At 45.9% G+C, this 21,026-nt stretch overlaps 1 long non-coding RNA gene across 1 annotated transcript in view; it reads left to right on the forward strand.

The window, feature by feature from the left end:
- The first annotated feature begins 426 nt into the window (after positions 1–426).
- The window catches only part of LOC128101148 (uncharacterized), a 28,580-nt gene continuing 7,980 nt past the window's right edge, over positions 427–21,026 (forward strand). Inside the window, exon 1 of the long non-coding RNA XR_008215002.1 lies at positions 427–1,488. This is a non-coding gene — a long non-coding RNA (uncharacterized LOC128101148). The remainder of the gene's footprint in view (positions 1,489–21,026) is intronic.

Consider the following 21,026-nt stretch of genomic DNA (forward strand, 5'->3'; position numbering starts at 1 on the left):
AAAGACAGTGCTATGAACTTAAAGAATTGAAAGTAGGTTATTTGCAGGGGACAGGTTGAGGCTGGATGTGGTTCCAACCTCTTGTCTGTCCCCAAGCAAACCTAGGTTCTCCCTCCTCTAATAAGAGCCTGCTTCTAACTCTGCCAGAGCCTCACCCCCTTCCTTCCCACTCTCATCTCCTTCCCTTTCCCCCTTCTCATCTTCCTCTTGGAGGGGCGTCTAGACTGGGTGGGCACCCCCATTGCCCCAGCGAGGAGGAGGGTGGCTCCGGGCTGCAGCCCCGAAGGCAGGGTCTCCTCCCCTCAGCTCCTCTCCCAGGCAGGACACTGTCCCTTTAATAGACTCCCTCTGCCTGGCGCTCTGCGGCTGGGGAGTAAATTTTCTCCCTGTCATCAGGTCGCAGGGAGAAGAGGAGGAGTTTGTTAATGTTCAGTTTGTTCAGCGGGGATCGATGTTTGCTGGCATCGCCTTGCCCTGTCTTGTGTGTGTGTGTGTGTGTGTGTGTGTGTGTGTGTGTGTGTGTGTGCCTGTGTGTGTGTGAGAGAGAGAGAGCGCGTGTGAGTGTGTGTGTGTGTGTGTGTGTGGTGCCCGCGCGCGTATGTGTGTGTGGGGGGGGTGAGTGTGTGTGTGTGTGTGTGTGTGTGTGTGTGTGTGTAAGCGAGAGTGCGTGTGTGTGTGTGTGTGTGTGTGTGTGTGTGTGTGTGTGTGTGTGAGTGAATTCCAGATTTTCTGTCTTTCCCAAACCCGCTCCTGTCCCTCTCGCATATCACTCACAGACTGGGATCTGACAGCAGCGACAAACCTACAGTGAGTGATCTCTCCCCAGCGCGAATCCGCCATCAAGATCAGGGACGAGGAGGAGGAGGAAGAAGAGGAAGAGGAGGAGGAAGAGGAGGAGAAGGAGGAGGAGAAGGAGGAGGTGGAGGAAGAGGAGGAAGAGGAGGAGGAGGAGGAGGGAAATAGAAGGAAGAAGAAGAAAAAGAAGAAACCCACTGTCTTCCCAGGATTGTTTTCCCCCCTTATCTTTACGCGCGAGTGTGCGCGTGGCGCGTGTGCGCCCCTCGTCCCTACCATCTGAACCCCGTCTTGGATGTTTAATAAAGAAATCAAGTGTCTCACCAGTCACCAAAAAAAAACCAGCAAAAAGCAAAACCAAAAAAAGAGAGAAAAATCCAAAAGCAAAAACAAAAAGAGAGAGGGGGGAAAAAACCCAAACAAACAAACAAGGCAGAACCAACCTCCACTTGCAAGCAGCAGGCACAAACCGCCTATCTGCCACCCAGAGAGGGGGTCTCTGGCCCCGCGCTGGAGCGCTGGCAGGGGATCGTCAGGGGGACAGAGGCCGAGTGGACGTCCTAGGAGCCACAGAAAGACGAGCGAGACTGCGGCCCCCCGCGCGCGGCTCGGGGCTGGGGCGCCAGAAGTGAGACTGGAGCTGAGTAGAGAGATGCCAAGGAGGAAACAGGCAGGCACCCAAGCGGGCTGCAGGTAAGAGATGGCTCCGCTCCGGGTGCCCGGCCCCGAGCCCGGCGCACAGCGGCTCGCCCTGCGCACAGTGGCTCGCCCGCCCTCCTGGCCCCGGGGCTGGCAGGGACGCCACCCCCTGGCGCTTTCAAGAGGGTTAGCTTGCGGGTACCCTCTTCAACACCCCATCCTGATCTCCCCAATCCTCCCCTCTCCAGGCTGCCTCTGGGTGGTGGCAGGGAAGCTGTCCCACCAAACCTTCCTCGCTTCAACTTTTCCTCCCTCCACCCTCTACCCCACCCCTAACTTTTTCTTCCAGTCTGGCTTCTTGCCTCTGGAGCCAAAGTTGGATTGTGGATTTGGGGTGCAAGGAAGGGAGAGGACCCCCGCCCCCACTTCTCATCCCTCTGAGAGGTCAGTGCTGGCGGCTTCTGGCCTCCAGGGACAGAGTCATCGGTTGCTGGGGGCTCAGGGCTAGCAAGTGAGAGGGCGCTTCCAAGCCGGGTGCTGCATGCAGGCCTGGCTTTGGGGCTGTGAGCCATGAGGGTGTAGCTTTGGTCGCCAAGGTGCAAAAAGCACCCCCGGAAATGAGTGAAGCTTTGAATGTATTTTCTAAAAGGATTCACTGTTTATAGAAATCTAATCATCCCTTCTCCTTTTTTCAAAGGGGGGGCACCCCATAGAAATTTAAACAGCTTTGGATTTTCTTTGCCAGAGAGAACGTTGGAAACTTTTCCTCTAGATTGTCACCATAGGAACTGTCCCGTGGAATTCTTTCTTGCAGGGGACCCTCACCCTAAAGATCTGAACAGGTTAATAGATCCCTGCTTCAGATCTTCAGACCTTTTTTTTTTTTTCCTTTTGGGTTGCTTAATTGCTTTCTTAATAGTATGCTGGGGTTTTGTTTCTCGGAATTGTAAGAGGAAAGTTCATTTTTCTCCTTCCAGACCCACCCACTGAAAAATCAGCTTTCCACTCGATTGCTAGTTTTGATTTGACATTTGATTGATCACCTGTCATCTCCCTGCCTTTGATCTATTCATTCTGATATATATCAATAAATCACTCACCATGGTAACTCGGAGTGCCAGTGACGCAAGCTTTGCCCTCTATATTCAGAGAGAGACAGGCACAATCATTATCTTGTTGGCTTTTAATGTGGGCGTTTTTATTTCTTTGTGTCCTTTAGTTGATCAGGGCCTTAGCAAAAAGCTTAAGTTTTATCTGCGCCCCCTTCTCGCTGACTTTCCTTTCCCACTTTGCTTGACATGGGTAAGACTGACCAAGCGACCCACCCAATACATTTTATTCTGTTCCAACTTGAGTCAAACATGGGGAGAAGTTCCCAGGACACTTGAGCAAACTTTGCAAAGTCACCATGAGAAGAGGTCTGAACTGATTAGGAATCTGGGGAAAAATGGATATGTGTGTGTCTGAACATGCTGGCTACCAAGTTCATAATCCTTCATCACTGCCTGCTTCCAGCCCAAAGAACAATACATATGCTTCAGAATGTCCACTGTTTCCTTCCCTCTTGAGCGCAGAATCGCTTCCGTAGCCATGTGTAGGTTGCTTTGAGTTGCTATAAAGCTTCCATTCATGCATTTTCAATTGTTTTTATAAGAGCAAAATAATGAAAATAGCCTTAGCAACATATACATTTGCAACTTGTCTAGGCAGGGGGTGTTCTTTTCTCAACTCTGGCTACCTCTTTTGAAAACAATAGCTCTCTTATTTAATTTAATTTTATTTTTTAACTTACATTGCTTTGCTCTCTGGTCATGTGAGGGTGTGTGACGGCCTTTGAGACTTCAGAGGAGTCAGCCTGCTGCATCTAATGCTGGAAACATAAGTTCAAGTGTAGCTGGATTATCAAGAGATAACATCCTCATTGTTTGTTGTCCTGAAAGAGAGTCCTGGGCTATCGTCCAGCCAGAACGACACTGCCCTGAAAACTACTGTGTTGTTGTTTTTTTTTTCTCTCCCTTCCTGTAGTTCCGGTAAAGGCCATCAACAACTAGGCAGTAATTTAAATTACCAGAATGACTGGACATGTCTCCTTTCACAAGCTCATTACAAAAAGTGCCTTGCTCAGAATTGCTCTCCTTTAATTATAATTACCCACTGATCAATGACGATCCAGGTGTGCAGAAGATGACGCTGCTGTATCACATTATTTAAATTAGATCCTTGCACTATGCTGGGGTCTATTGGTGCCAGCTACTCTTTTTATTGTTGTTGTAGTAGTAGTTTGTGTGTGGTGTGTGTGTGTGTGTGTGTGTGTGTGTGTGTGTGTGTGTGTGTGTGTAGTAGAAACTTGTGACTGTACTTTCAGTTTTCTGGCCGATTGGATTCTCAGTGTCTTTGCAAGTCTGTCCCCATGATTCTCATTACGTTCCCTGGAAGAAGCAGAAATCCTTTTTGAGCTGAGAGGGGGTAATTCATTTCAAACACAGTGAGTTCCCCTGCTTCACAGTATTTATTTTTCATATATTAATAAGGTGGGTTGTTTTTTCTACGATGTTTCTTCTGCTCATCCGAGCTCACCAATGCCCCCACTCTGTTTTAGGATGAGCGAAACAAAGTTAGCGGAGGTCCTTCAGCCAGTTACCATGCAGGGAAGGGGGAAAGCGCCTCTCAGGTTCTGGCTATGCTAACTTTTTTATCACTGCTTAAAATTAAATACAATGCACAACTGCAAGTGATTACTCTTGTGGACTGATGTTGAAAGCTTGATTCCGCGTTTGATTAATGAATAATAGAAGATAGAAAAAGCCTGGGAGTGAATCAGGACCGAAGCTCTCCTGGAACTCTTTCTCCAAATAACTCTTCCAGGCTGTTAAATGTCTTTCTATGATTCGGTTTAAGGGTGATATTTCAAGAAATCGGTGGCTGAACTTCCTACCAAAGCAGGTATCTAGATAGAGCCCACAGGGTGGTATGCTAAGTGATGGAGAATGTTCATCTTCATTTCTTAGATTCCCCGCACTTCAGTGTGTGTAGTGGGGGATATATGAGGAAGGCGATTCTCTTTAAGAGAACGCCTAAGAGAGAAGATTTCTCTCAGAAATATTATTGGCCCTCACTTCCTGAAGCTTTGCTCTTCCACGGTGCTGGGACCTGAGGCCAGGAGAAAGTTTGCAAAGCAGCTTGAGCACCCAGAATCGTGTATGTATGTGTGGGTGTGCTCGGCTCACCCTCTAATGATCCGTCTAGTTCACCATTAAAATGCATCTGCTTTTACCTGAATCTTCAGGAATCTGCCTTGGCATCTTTCCCCCTTGTTCATTTTTAGGGAAGACAAAAAAGACGATGGCAGAAAAGCTGCACAAAAAGAAACTGTCTTTATGCCTTTGCACTTTATGGGACACAGAGCGCTTGGGGTTTTGTTTGTTTTTTTTTTTTTAAATTGTAGACTCGTTCTCAAGTGTTTCTTTTCTAACAACCTTGCCCGTGTGGTCCGCATACACGCATAGTAGAGATTTTATTTCAGCACTCTATACTGTTATTTTTATAGTAATGCCCGCCAGTTGCAATGGGGTATGGAATCTTGTGTAATCATGTCTCTGTGAATATATAACATGCCCATAAGTTATATCTCCCTGCCTCTGCTCACCTCAAGCCATTCTGTGCTTCTTTCTTGCAGGCTAATGGTAGCTTCTGATGATCCAGTTTTTTTTGTGTGTGGGGAGTCTGGCATCAGAGAGCAACTCCCTCAATTTATTTTGTTTATTGAATGCGGAGATGAATAATGCAGATTTTGTTTTCATGGGTGTCCTTGTGTAGCAGTAAACATTAGACTATTAGCAATCATTACTTAAAAGTTGCAATTTGCACCTTAATGGCACAGGTTATTTACATGGGAAACACATTCAGCAGGGGCAGTTCTGAGCACTTCAGGGGAGTGCGAATGGCCCAGAGATCTCTGTTTCTACTTCTGGATAGTCCTGTCTCTGAATTAATGGGTGAAGTCCGAGAAATTCCAACTACCACATAGGAGCAGTGGCCGTAAGTGAAGTTTGCCTTTCATTTACTGGCAAGCAGGGTGAGACAGGAGAGAAAAAGGAACCCGGAATGTTTCTGACCCTGATTTTCTCTGTTTGCTTAGACATCCATCAGAAAAGCAAGTTCACATCTTAAACACTTAAATGTCCTATGCTGTAGATACATCTCCATGCTTCCCAAAACGGTAACGGTATGGTTTTAAGACAAGGACACACACACACACACACACACACACACACACACACACACACACACACACACACCAGCCCACAGGGCTTCAGCAACAGGAACTCTTAGCTATTCTTGTTATTTAAAGCAGATCTCAGACTAGAGAGGTCAGGTGCCTAGAAATGCCTTTGCCCTTGCAGTGTTTGGGGTTGGGATTGATTCTTTACGTGGTCCTTTCTCCAGTCCGCTCCTGCTCTCCTTCTCCTACCTCTCAGCTCACCCTTAAAGACCCAGATTGAATAGGACATTTCAAAAGTGCATTTGTTTTAGGCATTTATTGATTTCATTTTTAATCTGCCATATCAGGACATAATTTATTAGCCCTGCCCAGAAGATGGCAAGTGGCAGGACTCCGGGGCAGAAAGGGAAGGAGGGGACGCTGGGGAACTTTCGATAGTGAAATCACTGAGGCTTGTTGGCGAGGGGGGGGGTGTTAGATGCTTGAGGCTACGTTTGGGGAGGGTAAAAACATTTCTCAGAAATACTCTACTGTTCTTCCTCCTTCAATTTGTGTTTCTTGTTGCTCCCAACCAGCTCAGTTCTTTTTGCTGCCTTTGGGGAAACTTCACATCTAGGCATCTTTAGATTTGGCCCTCAAGTATCTTGACAGTTGTCACTTTCTCCAGGAGTGGAACAGGCCTTATCTCACCCCTGCTGACTTCCCATTGGGGAGTGGATTTGGGGGGGGACACTTTCCAACTGGATAGTGCCAAGTTTGTCTGGGTTGGTCTGCTTCTCTTGCTAAGGCTTGGGAATGGAGCTCTGCTGAGTAGGTCTTAGAGGGAGACTTGAGCTGGCATTATTTAAGGCCTTGGTGATGAAGCTGCTCTGCCCACTCCTGCAACTGAGCTTAGGAAAATCAGCCAAGGAAACAACCTGGGCTCTGTTCCTGCTTGCACTGGGTCTGCAATCAGCTGGTGCGAGGTGAATATCCGAAGCACAGCTTCCTCTCCATGTGTGAGGACCGTCCACGCACTTACCGGTAATTTGGGAGGACTCTAGCCACGGAGGTAGCACCTGCATCTGTCCAGGTTCCCTAGAGAAACAAGACTCACCTCCCAAATTCTGTATTAAGACCAGGCATACACGGAGTGTCATTTTCACTGGATGCAAAGTCAGTTGGAAATACATTAAACTAGCAGAGAGTGTCTTGCTTCACTTCCTCAAAGCCGTGCTTTTTCATTACGTATTTAATTACAATCAAATTGAATGACTTTTAGGGAAAAAAATATCACAGTGGTATTAAAAGATGCTTGGCACACAAATAAATGTATTGCTTCTCAGGTTGAGAACACGGCTGTATCTTTATTTCTTTGAGTGGGATTTATTTTAAATTCTGAATGTTGAGATGAAAATGGGATTCGTTTTATTCTGTTGTCTTTAATCAGAGTTCAAATTCCACCTTAGCCTCTGCTAACACCGGGAGCGGATCGTGTAGTTATTTTTTCAGTAATTTGTAACAATTGGAAAAAAAACCACTATTTTACATTTCATACATTCTGTTTAAGGTTAGAGGTTTTGGGGTGACCTTTGGCAAGCCCTGAAGGGCCTTAGTCATTCTACCCACATTTAAAAAATCACCCACCCTTTAGGAGTGCTGGCTCGATGATCAGGATATTGCATTAAGAGAAAAAACCAAAGCACTGTATACTGACAAGATTATTTCATAAAGTATTGTTATTTCTAGACTTAGAATTTTATCTTTCCACCTCCACCCCCCACCTTTGACTTTTAATCGTGGAGAGTTTCTTGGGTGCAGGTGCAGGCATAGCATTGAAAAGGGATCTCAGAGTTCACCCACCAAGCCATTAGGAAATGTTGATGAAAATGAGAGCCTTCAGAGCCCGACAGCCCCACTGCTGGGCTCTGTGAGCAAATCAGACAGCACCTTTGTGCACACACAGGGCTTGCCTCGAAGTTGAACATTCATCAGGGTCACCTTTAGCATGCGGCTCTGTCCCCACCGCTCATTTGTCTGAAGGACCCTTACCAGACACAGGAGAGAGAGTGCTGAGCTGCAGGTGGGAGCCACTGACACGTTTGTTTCCAAAGCAAACTCCGTGCCTGAGAGGACTAAACACTGCAGATATCTCTGAAAATCATTAACATGGCTGTCTGGAATGTCCAGCTGTTGGCGCTCTCAATCTTCCACACTCTCTATATGGGGGGGGGGGGGTCCCTGAGTATCCTGAAATATTCCAAGGTGCCAAAGTCATTCCTAAAATTATTTGTAATTTTAGAAATCAAAATGCAAGAGGCCTTGGCTTAATAAGCCTATTAGTGATATATATCGGTTCTGTTTTTCTTTACTGAGTAACAAGGAAATACACAATGCAGAAGTTTTAGTACTAATGAGCTCAGAGAAATTACACAGGGGAAAAAAATTACCTGGATCAGATTTGAAAGCATTTGCTTTGAATTCTGCTTGTGAATAAGAGTTATCTTCTCACCTGTCTCATTTAAAAAACAAAACAGAGCAACAACAACAAAAAAACCGCACCCCACCCCCACCCCACCCCCCAAAAAATACCAGATTCAGTGTCCCCATACTGACTCTCCCAAGCAGGAACAGTGTCTAGGACTTTTTACTCCTCTATGGATGTACAAAGGCATCAGTATATCCAAGTGCACATCCCCTCTCAGATAACCAAATGTGGACATGCAAACCAAACGCAGCCACGGAGAAGCTGTAAAAGCTAGCTAGCTCCAGGTTCGCGGTGGAAAACTTCAGTGGACTGTAAGGGGACATCATGGCATGGTACCGATGCCTCTCCTTGCAGATGACGAGCCCTGAAGCGGGAAGGCTTTTTTAAGCAGGTTTCTACCTCTCCTATATCTATCTGCAAAGACTGATTTAAATGAGAGGCCACAGTGTCCATTTCAGCTACAGGGAAGGCCCTGTGTCTCCATGAAGCTACCAGACACCAGGGTGGGCTTAGAAACCAGAAACACACACACAAATGAAAGGAAAACACCCTGCAATTTCCATTAGTACAAAAATGAAGACCAGCGAGCTAAATAGTAAAGGGTTTTCAGAATAGAGTAAATCCCCCAAACCACCCAAGAGTCTCCTTACAGCCACATCGAAGCCATTTCTATGGAGATTATACAGTTTCGCTATTAAGGTGAGAGAAAGCAGTTATTGTTTCTAGGGAAAATGGTTAGGGAAGGCAGGAGGAGGCTTAAGAAGGAAAGAGAGGAGACTTGGCAGCTGCCGATCTGTTTCTAGTAAATTTCCAAGAAGCTTCCCCCAGTGCTGCACTGTATCATGAAAGACTCCACGAAATCTGGTGACATGGGAGACACAGAAATGAGACAGAGGGTCAGGGTTGTCCACAGGGAATAAACGACTTCGGTAAGCAAGAGCTACAGCAGATAAATATTTCTGTAGAAACTGCGTGCGGCTTACTTTAAATCACTTCAATTTATCAGATCCTTGGAATTTTCTGTGTATTTAGGAGTCTTCCCGCTTCCCCTCCAGGGAGATATGAATAGCTGTTGGGCTAAGACAATGCCGTAGAGAAGAGTTAAATCTATTCTGCTCGCATTGCCTCTTGGTAGAGGAGAAATGGCAGAATAAAGACTCTCCATGTGTTTTACATCGGCGTTGCCTCTGGCTATTTTCCTTTATTAGAAAGTTGGGTACGCTGCCTTGCGCATCCTCTCATGATCCTCTTGAGATTCGATTTTCAAATCTGAATGGAGTGGTGGAGAAGGAGGAGGTGACTGGGTTCTGGAAGTTGCTTTTTGCTGTGTCGATCCATGCTGAGATCTCCAGGTCTGTTTCTTGTGGGTGGGGTTAACTTAGCAGGCAGCTCTCATTTCTGCCTCTACTTGCTAATCTATAAAATGGGACAATCATATATTTGCTTATGTCCCAAACTTGTTGAGAGTATTATATAAACATGGAGTGAGAAAGTGCTCAGAAACTACTGGACACAAATGGATTTGAAGAAATATAGTCTCGTCACTCTATAAAGTCAGGCCAGGTCACATTATGCCGAAGGAAGATGAGAAGACATTTCCTGATTATCAGAGGCTCAAGGATCTTAGGGATCAAAAGAAATTAGACATGGGTATTTTTAAAGGATTTTATTTTTAGTTATGTGCATACGTCTGTAAGGGAGAGTCTAGATGCTCACACAAGGGAATGTTGGTGCCAGAGGAGCCAGAAGAGGGTGTCACATTCCCTGGAGCTGGAGTTAGAGGCAGCTGTAAGTCACCCAGTGTGGGTGCTGGGAATGGAAGTTCGGGTCCTCTGCAAGAGCAGTGTGTTCTGGTAAATGTGGAACCTTATCGCCAGCCCTGAGACATGGGTACTTTTTGACTCTTAAAAACGGAAGTTTGGGGGCTAAAGAGATAGCTTGGGGGTTAAGAGCACTCACTGCCCTTGGGAAGCACCAGAGTTGGCTTCCAGGTTGCTCACAGCTGCCTGGAACCCCACTCCTGGAGGATCTGATACCTCTGCCTCCTGAGGGCATCTCCACTCACATGCACACACCCCTACACAGACACATAATAAATAATTTAAAAGAAAAAATAGAACTTCAGTAGCTGTGTAGATCTTAGCCTGAGGCACACTCACTCAAACTGGTCTACTTAGAACTCAGCACCAGTTCAAAAAGAAAAATTATTTCAGGAGGAATAATATTTATTATGGGCTCAACTGTGACTATGGAAGTGATGTCATCTGCCACCTTGTGAGTATGGTACCCCAGGTGCTGTACCGAGTGCTTCATATATCACCCTCCATTTCCTTAGACAGCAGCTGACTTTTGAATTCCTACTATGCGCCAGACCTTGTTCTAGCAGCTGGGACCTAGGGGCTGAGTAAGATCTTTCCCATCCCTGGAGATTCCTGCTCCATTTCAGGGGGATTGGAGAACATACAAATACAAATGAGAAAATCATTTTTCATGAAAAAGTCATTTCCATGCAGAAAAGTGTTCTGCAATGCTATCTGTGTTGTGAAAGGGAAGTTATGCAAGTAGGAATTGGAATGGCGTGCCTGTGGGAGGCCAAGTGATGTCTTGTAGAGGAAGGGAGGGGACATGAGCAACGTCTCATTTCTTACAAATCCCCATGGACAAGAAGTCGTGACAGTCCCTGTTCCCTGCCTGACTGGAACCTACTGGACCTAGATCAAGCCATGGCTAATCTGGAGTGGAAAGCCAGCTCCCTGTGCCTCTGAGGCCTCTACAGTTTATCTACTGTAGAAGCTTGACTAGACCGGCCATGGTGATGTGTCAAAACTGGATGTTTGGCTCCTCCTCATGCCCCCTACACCTGTGGTGATGGTTACGCATGGGGAAGGGGCAGTCAAGAGCATTGCCAGAAAAGCCTATCTTTAGTGGTGTCTCCAAACGGCATCTCCAGGTCATACACTGTCACATGCAGAGGATCTCAGCGTTCTTTCCAGTGTATAATCCTGCACACATGCGCTCCTCATGCATTTAGCAAATAATGACGACACACCCAGTGCCATGGGTTACTCTCAGCACTAACAGTGGCAGAAGGTAAAACCTTGGAGACAGAAAACTCCCTGTCCTCACACAGATATTGTTGACAGTGAAACCAGGGAGGGAATGCATCGATGAATATCCAATATGATGTCGAATAGCTGGGCATGGAGTGGGAATTTACTTTCACCCCAGGCAGAAGAAGTGCCATGGGCCTGAGGCCATGGACATGCATGTATGTATGAAGAGTATAATTTGTAGGAGGCCATGGTGTCTACATGGTAAGGATGAGGGAGACTGACAGGAAACGAGGCAGGAGAGTCGGCTGATTCGGTAGCAAGTCACAGGTGGCCTTCCCAGTTTAATCGTAGGAGAGACGGGATTCTGTTGGAGGCTTCAAGCGGAGAAGGGAGGTGATGAGCCTGGGCTGTACTATCACAGAGTTGGTGACGTCACCTTCCAGGTATCAGTGGCCTCCCAAAGATGGTCACTGGTGCTTAGGGTGGCAAGAGCTGCTGGGGAGAAATACACATGCCTGCCTTTTATGGAGAGAGACCTCGGGGTGGGGGTGGGGGTGGGGTCAAGCCATTGCATTGGTGAGGCTGTTGGAAGACAGCTGTTCAGGGCAACCAAAGCTGGGGTCCTGTGCCAGGCCCAGTCAACCGTGTGCTCGAAAGCAAGCTCCTTTACCAGACTGCACATCGGCTTCTTCTGTCAAATGAAGACAAAAATATCGTTCACTTCACATATTAGCTGGGACTGTTAAGTGAGATGATACAGGTAATTCTTACAGATCTTACAGATCTTCTTGGGTAAATGAACCCTCCTCCTTCCCTTCCCCACCTCTCCACCCTCCTCCTCCTCCTTCTCTTCCTTACCCTCTTCTTCTCCACTTCCTTCCTTTCATGTTTTCCGGGTCCCTCTCTTCCTCTTTCTCCTCTTCTTTTACTTCTCCCTCTTCCCCAAACTTTCTTTCTCTTCTCCTTCTTCCTCCATTTCCTCCCTCCCTCTCTCCTTTTGTAGGAATTCTGGGAGAAATCTAGGCGGCTGAATTAGGCACTAACTAAACACTACTGAAGAACAAAGGGACTGAATGTACGGAAAGCCGTACCCACTTCAGCGGTGTGCAACTTTGACCTCTGTCCCTGCTGTAACTTGTTACTGTATCAGTTTGGGAAGTGTTAATGACGAGCAACTGCTTTTCATAATAAACATGTATTTTGTTCACCATAGCTCCTCCTGCCCATTGTGGAGAAGCCGTAGTGGCTGTGGGTGTAAACACTGAATACCTGTATGGTAAGGGTGCTTGCTCATGTGGAGATTTCTAGACCCCCTAGTTAAGCTGGATCAGGGATAGAGTGTGGAAGACAGGTGATTGGTGGGGATAGGGTGGAGAAGCCTCACTCCTGACCCCTGAGGTTCAGCATCTACACACATGCTCTCGGGGTGCCTTGCTGGCCCAGCCCCAGACACTCCCAGCTCCCTAGGACCTGTCAGCCTTGCCCATCCTCCACCAGGGAGCTGTTACTCACCCCCTGCCCCAGGGTCCAGCGTTGCAATGTTTAGGAGTTGTTAAGCTAGTAGGAGAGGGCTACAGGCTGTTTCCTGGTCTCCCCTTTGTGATTGTCACCTCCAGGTGTGTGAGAGGAGAAAGAAGGTCTCTGAGCCTATGTAAAGGCAAAGAGACCCAGGGTTGGAGAACACGGAGAAGTGTTTGCTTTCTGCCTTAGACCTTACTTAGCAACTATGATTGCTCTGTATTAGGTACTGTGGAAGGTTCTGGAACTTCAAAGCAAACTGGCAAGGGGCCTGGCTTCTTAGAGCTTATGTTTGGTGCGAGGATGGTAAGGGATTAGGTGGGCCACCTGCCCTATGATGTGGAACAGTGGAGTTTTCAGTGAAGAAAATGAAGAGAAGGTGAGGAGTTGAACGTGATGAGGGCAGGGTGAGCTGTTTGGAGTAAGATGTCAGGAAATGACTCTCCACACCAAAGTGCCCCTGACACTAGGGCTGGATTGAAACAGCCATTGGATAAATAAACCTGGATGGGGGAGATGGTGTCAGGCACAGCACTAAGTCCAGGGCCAGGAGCTTTCTGGGAACAAGAGGAAGAGCCAGGAAGCCAGGGTAGGGGGCAGACGGACTACAGAGCTTCAGTGAGGAGCCCAAGTCCCTCCTGAGATGCAGCCCTTGGAGGGTACAGGAGAAGAGAAAAAGGCTAGATCTCAAACACACAAGCCATTCTACCTGCCTTGCTGTTCACTGAGCACCAGGCTGAGCACCAGGGAGCCCCCTGCATCATCCATTGGGTCAAAAGTTTTTGGTGACTTGGAACAGATGAGCGGTGAAGGAGACGGAGATTGATCCAACAGAAGAAAGCAGGACCACAGGCGGGGAGGGGCGAGTCAAAGAGGAGTCTATACCATACGCTGTTTGTGCCAAATGATTGTTTTTATTTTATTAATGCGTTCTTTGAGTCTCGTTTGTTTCTGTCCTCTGTTCACTTATGAGGGTAGTACTGAAAATGGCCATTTTGTAGTTCCTAAAGTCAACAAGACTATAGGAGTGAAGACAAAAATGTTTGGATCGTTTCTTCTAGAATTGACTGTGCAGGGAAAGGCATCACCCTTCTCCAAGCATGCTTCCCAAGGTCCTGGAATTGCATCCTCCTCTGCCTGCTTCTGCCCTGGCAGATAGTGGAGTGCTGGAGCACAGAGAGATCGTGGAGTCAGTCTGGCATGGGCTCCATTTCCCACTCTGGCCACATCTCAGCCGTGTGACTTCAGGCACCATTGTTTCCCAGAGTTTAGTTTCCTCATTAGCAACACAGACCGAATAAAATGATTCATCTCATTGGGATTTTATGAGCATTAATTGAGATTAATCAGATCATATGCTTAACACAGCACCCGGTACATAGTGGTCAATAAATTTGAGTCATAACATTAACAAGGTAATGATCTGACCCATGTCCTGAGTTCTTTATTGGCAGAACAAGGGTAGTAAAGTCACCCTCTTGGGATTGTTGGGAGAAGTAAAGTAGTAATATTAACAAGGCACTTGGAACAGTACCTTGCACAAAGTAAGCACTCAATAAATGTTAAAGAATTCAAACCACCACAGTGATTCTGAACTTGTAATGGGTAGACATTATGTACTGTTGCTTTTGTGTGCATAGGACACAACACACAGTTGGTACCCAATATCTTTTGTTTGAAAAGTGAATGCCTGTGACTTTGTTATTAGAAGTGAAAGCTGGGAAATAAAGGTGTGAAGGAAAAAGGTTATAGACAGCTAGCTCAAACAGTTGCCATACCATTGGAAGTTTCCCATAGCTGGAGCCTTCCCACAAGTTGGTCAGGGTCAGTTAAGTCCACAGCTATTGGTGTGATGGTAGTTTTAAATGTCAACTTGCTACAACTGAGAATCACTTGCTAAGGCAGCCTCAATTAAGGAATTGTCTAGATCAGGTTAGTGTGTGGGCTTGTCTGTGAGGGATTGCCTTGACTGTTGACATGGGAAGACCCAGCCCGTTGTGGGTGGCACCATCCCCTAGGCAGGGGTCCTAAACTATATATGACAGGGAAAAGCTAGATGGAAACAAGCAAGCAGGCAGCATTTGCTTATCTCTGCTTTTTACTGAGGACATGATTTGACTAGCCATCTCAAGCTCGTGCTGCTATAACTCCCCTGCAGTAGTAGACTCTTTGGCCTAGAATTAGAAGCCAAATAAGCCCCTCTCCCTTAAAACAGAGCAACAGAGAAAAAACTAGAACAATGATGAAGGAAACAAACCCATTGTTGACTATGATTTAACCCACTGTAGTCCTGCCTTGGGGCGGCACACCACTGGTGATGGTTTTAAGGTCACTAAGTAACACAGTGATGACAGTGTCCCCCTCTCAAAGACACCTCAACTTCCCATCACATCTAGAAGAAAGACCCACTTTGATATTCTCCCGTCTTTAGTGCCTCTCCCCTCCATGTTTATCAGAAAGAGTAGACCTCAGATTTAGCAAGAAACAGCTCACAATGGAAAATATGACATTATAATCTGAGGTTTTCAATATCCAGTGGCCACCAATTGATGACAAATGCTACCAATTTGCATTGACTGTGGCTGGTAAATGATACAACTATCTTGTTTTGAAGTGGAATTATTTAAGTTAAAAAGGGTATCATTTCAAGGAAGCATGAAAAGAAATCTACATTAGTAGGTTGATATGTGAGAAGATCATCAGCGTCAGGATGTGGACAGAGCAAGGGGCTCAATGGAACCAGCTGTGAGGAAAGATTGCCAAGTCACAACCAGGTCCAGAAGCTGCCAGAGAGAGGCCTTCATTAAAACTTCAAAACACTTTGGAAACCGGAAGGAACCTCCTTCCCTCCCAGGATATCAGAAGGAAATTTGAGAATGTCTTGGCTCTTACAGGAAGTTTTGAAAATACAGAAGGTCTGGCATCTGGAATAGAGCAAGGTTCTCAACATTTCTTGGAAGTGGTCTTCACATAGAGACCTGGTGAAAATATAGATTTTCACACTCCCAGGAGAGTCTGAGGATTTAGAATCTGGGGATTCTGATGGCAAGGGGTGGGAGGAAGCCCCTGGTCTAGAAGTCTACATGGAACACATCCACTATAGCTCTGAATTACAGGATATGGGATATGTATATGTATATATAATACATGACCACTATAGATATATAATAAATATAATGGAAATATATATATTGTTATTTCAGGTATATATGAATACATAATATGTAAATGTATGATTGCTATACTCTATAATAAAAATGTAATATGTAAGTGTATATATGTATAAATGCTATTACCCTCTTTTGCCTCGTGTGTGTGTGTGTGTGTGTGTGTGTGTGTGTGTGTGTGTGTGTGTGTGTGTTGTAGTGGTAGTCACCCTCAGCATTGTTGTCTCCCCCTTACCCTCCCTATGCTATAGCAATTATGTTTTCAGAAATGTCAGTGGCCACTGGGCAGTGGTGGAGCACGCCTTTAATCCCAGCACTTGGGAGGCAGAAGCAGGCGGACCTCTGTGAGTTCAAGGCCAGTGTGGTCTACAGAGCGAGTTTTAGGACAGCCAAGGCTACACAAAGAAGTCCTATCTCAATGTGTGCCCCCCCCCAAAATATCAGTGGCCAGTCTACTTTAACAGGGGAATGCATCCATTTATGTGGTTTGTTTGCCTGGCCACAGGACCTAACATCAGTACCCAGAGAACAACTTAGTTAGCAAGTGAAACTAATTGCTGAGGTATAGCTCAATGGTGGGGGCTGATCCAACATGGATGAGACCCTGGGGTCCACCCTCAGCACCACACACAGAGGGGGGAGGAGAGGGAGGGAGGAGAAATGACAAGTCATTCTGTGAGTGTACAGAGAGGGCTTGGACGGCTAGGATCTGCTGGCCATGCAAATACCAGAAAAGACATCTGCTCATGGCCCCACTTCTTTCATTTTCTGAAATTCTGAGGCAACTTTCTTGTTGCTGTTTATGTATTTCTTCATGCTTTCTTCAATTATCCCTCTTGAACCAGTGCCCTTCTCCGTCATCCTTCCCAGCAAGTGGACTTCTAAGTCCCTTTTACGTTATAACACATAATATCTAACTATAAGTGATGATGTCTAACAGCCATTAGTGGAAGTGACAGAGATTGTGATGTGATTGTGACGAACATGACACTGGTGTATTTGTCATCGTCACAGGGGCTGTTGTTCCCTGATGTCTACATGAAAAGAACTACCTCACTCACTGAGTGCTGACGACATACAGGTGACTCACATGTAGACCCTTCATTCAGCGCAGTGTTGTAAGAATGGATGCTGTTGGCATGCCAGCCCATGGAGTAGATACGGCAGTCAACTGCTGGAGCTACACACAGCTTCCCCAAGACCACTGAGCTTGCAGATGGGCTAGCCCATTGCTTGTGAGAGCTCAGGTGCTCAGACCCGGCTCAACTGCAAAAACTCATAAACATTCATGGTCCGATCACATAAATGGTGATCAATGGCATGAACCAAAATTTACTGTTTTCCTTGAGTTATATGTGAAGTCCTTTTGAGGAAAACTGATGAAATATAACGTTTTCTAAGTATCCAGTATTGAGCACAGCTGTAACAATTACGAAGAGTTTTAAAGGGATTTTAAAACCTGCTCAGGATTCTGAATGGAGACCTCAGTGGGTGAAGTGCAGGTCACGGACGCATGAAGGCCTGAGTTCAATCCCTGGCAGCCACTTAAAAAGCCAGGCATAGTAATGGACACTTGTCACCCCAATGTTGGGGAAGTGGAGAGAGCCTGTCCCTTCAGCAATCCCCAGGTTCCAGCAAGAGGCCATGTCTCAAGGCATGAAGAGAATTACACCTGACATTGATCTTTGGCCTCCTTACATACACACTCACCTGCATCCACACACTTGCACCCCTGTACACATGCACACTCACCTGCATCCACACACTTGCACCCCTGTACACATGCACACTCACCTGCATCCACACACTTGCACCCCTGTAACATGCACACTCACCCGCATCCACACATTTGCACCCCTATACACATGCATACGCACACATACATACACACACAATAGAAAAGAAAATACCTTTCAGTTTCTACAATGAATTTTGTCAGTATACGGCTGTATAATTAGAACAAAAGTGGAAAACTCCAAGAACCAGTCCGTCTGGGTGTCTCACAGAGGGTTGTTATGCCCGACCTACAGAGTCTCTAAAGTGTCCCAAAGTGTGGCACTGCTCAGCTGTTCCTCATGAATCATGGCTCCGTGGCTCATCCTGGCCATGAAAAGACATGGACCCCATGTAATGATGCAGCTCTGTTATTAATTTACAAATGATAAGCCACCCTCCACAAACCCAATTCCAAGCTCCTCACAATATTTATGGCCAGTCCAGTGAAAGACTGTCTCTTACTTGTAAGTATTTAATTGGAGGTGCAGTTTAAACAAACACTTGGACTAATGGGGGCGGGGGGGGGGGGGGGAGCGGGAACGGGAGAGGAATCAATGGCATAAGCAGGGGTCCTAACTCAGAGGGAGAATACTGCTCAAAGCAGAACTGCTGGTAGGGTCTCTCTTTTGAAAACTCGGCAGTTGGTTTTAGTTATTGTTCAAGAGAAAGGTTTCTGTGAATTTTTTTTTTTTTTTACAATTATTTGAATTTTTCTTGGGTGGCATTTGAAAACAAACCATTGTAATAGTTTCAGTTTGGCAAGGCATCCAGCCGTCGGATTTGGGGGTTATTCTGATGAGAAAGTAGGCACAACTCATCAGCCTGTTTTAGTGTCCTTAACACTAACTCTCTATACCGGGATTGAGTAGCAATCATCCACTGGACAGGATACAATAGAGAAAGAGTTCTCCCCAGTAAGATGATGCCAGGCAGGGTGACTCACACTTGAAATTCCAGTTTGGAGACTTGGACAGGAAGATTACTAAGCCATGGGAGCCAGGCTGGGCTACATAACAAGCTCCAGGCTAACCTGAGCAACAGTTTGAGACCCTGTCTCAAATAAACAACCAAGCGAACAAATGATGCAAACAATGAGATGAGATAATTTCCCTTGTTCAGTTAATATCAGATGCAAAGGAATGAAATTCTAATGAAACTGAATTCTCTCTGAGCACCAAACTTGAGTACCTGTGACTCCGCCACTAAGTAGAGACACCTGATGCCTAACAAGCCTCCAGCAAGTACAGTTCTTCCCTCTCCCCAGAGACAGGAACTTTTAAGAATTTGGTATGGATATTTTCCATTATTTATCGTTTTATCTATATGTGTATGTAGCCAGCTAGGAGCATTGTTGTGTGTGTGTGGGTGTGTGTGCGTGTGCGTGTGTGTGTGTGTGTGTGTGTGTGTGTGTATGTTTAAAATTTTTAGTGTAAAGAGTTTCATACACAATTTTGCAAATGTTTTTTTTTTTTTTTTTTTTTTTTTTTTTTTTTTTTTTAGTTTATTTTGCAATACAATTCAGTTCTACATATCGGTCACGGATTCCCTTGTTCTCCCCCCTCCCGTCCCCCTCACCTTCCCCCCAACGCCACCCCCCCCCCATTCCCATCTCCTCCAGGGCAAAACCTTCCCCACAGACTGAGGTCAACCTGGTAGACTCAGTCCAGGTAGGTCTAGTCCCCTCCTCCCAGGCCGAGCCAAACAATCCTGCATAGGCCCCAGGTTTCAAACAGCCAACTCATGCAATGAGCACAAGATCTGGTCCCACTGCCTGGATGCCTCCCAAACAGATCAAGCCAATCAACTGTCTCACCCATTCGGAGGGCCTGATCCAGTGTGGACCCCTCAGCCATTGGTTCATAGTTCATGTGTTTCCATTCATTTGGCTATTTGTCCCTGTAATTTTGCAAATGTTTTAACTCTATCTTTGGGGTTCTATCCAAATGTGTAAGTGACAAGGAGAGAGAGAGAGAGAGAGAGAGAGAGAGAGAGAGAAAGAGAGAGGAAGCATTTATTCCTGTCTGTAGATCTTACAGTGATCCATCATAAGAATGCACATTTTATTAATTTATCATCTCCTCTGTAAATAGATACTTAGCATGTTTTATATTTTTCACTCTCTCACACAATCTTTTATTGAATATTCTTGGAATTTTTTTATAATTGTCACATAAGTAATTTATGTAGAGAAAAAGAGCTGTGAGAATTTTTACCCAATTTAGCAAGGGAATCAGTTGAGAAACATAAATGTTATTGAAACATCTACTATTTTGTACTTTGCTTGTTTCTTTCTACTGTCATAGAGATAGGCAGAGTTCCCCAGCCAAAATGTCAGCAGGCTCGTTTGCACCCAGTAGGCTCTTGCTGAATTCTACTTGAAGCAAATGAACTTGACCCCAAACACACCGTTATCAAAATCCCAGTCAATATTGTAAACATAAGGTCAACCTGAGCTATATAACATGGCCAACCTGGGCTACATGACAACACCCTGAACAGGAAAAAAAAAAAAATCCAGTAAGAAGTGAGTCAGCTAGCAATTGCTCAAATCCCACGTTCATCCAGAAAAATGTTAATAGCCGCCTTGAGGTGGGGCAGGGGCGCGGAGACAAGCCAGAGAAGAAACTGATACCATAAAAGAAACGGCTTGTTCTCAGGGTTTTTGTGAGCTGGTCTGAAGCCATTAAGCTCATAGCTTCGCCAGCTGCTCCTAAGGTACCAATTCTTCCTGAATGGGTGGAGAGGGGAACTCTGGACTGTGTTCATGTTATGAGCACATAATAAAGAGCATCTTGTAATTTAACATCTGAAGAGGCCAAACGTCAGGCAAAGTGAGGTTAGGGCATATAAACCAGGCCCAGGATTAGGGCAGAAATGGGAGCCACGTGTGGTGGTTCATCCCTACAGTCTCAGCTGAAGAGGTAGTGGCAGGACAATCGAGAGTTCAAGGTCATTCTCAGGTGGCTTGGAGGCCAGCCTGGCTCCATGACACCCTGCAGTAGTATATACACGGAAATACGAAGGCTGGCAACGGGTTCATTGGTTAAAGGTGCTTGCCACCAAACCGACCTGAGTTTGATCCCAAGGACTTGAAAAAAGGAGACAGCTAACTCCCACAAGTTATCCTCTGACCTGTACATGTGTTCCAAGGCACGTGGGCACACACACACACACACACACACACACACGAAGTAACAGAAAAAGGGAAGGAAATAGCATAGGCCCCAAGCTGAGAAGACTTGTATGGCTCTAGATGCTTCTGTGTGTGTGCGTTAGTGCATGTGGCCTGGGTGCTGCTTCCCATGTTATGAGTTGGACTGCTGTGTATATATTCTGCGTGTGTGTGTGTGTGTGTGTGTGTGTGTGTGTGTGTGTGTGTGTGTGCATGA

This window comes from Peromyscus californicus, unplaced genomic scaffold, assembly GCF_007827085.1.
Source record: "Peromyscus californicus insignis strain IS unplaced genomic scaffold, ASM782708v3 Scaffold_7__1_contigs__length_154581171, whole genome shotgun sequence".
Lineage (NCBI taxonomy): Eukaryota > Metazoa > Chordata > Mammalia > Rodentia > Cricetidae > Peromyscus > Peromyscus californicus.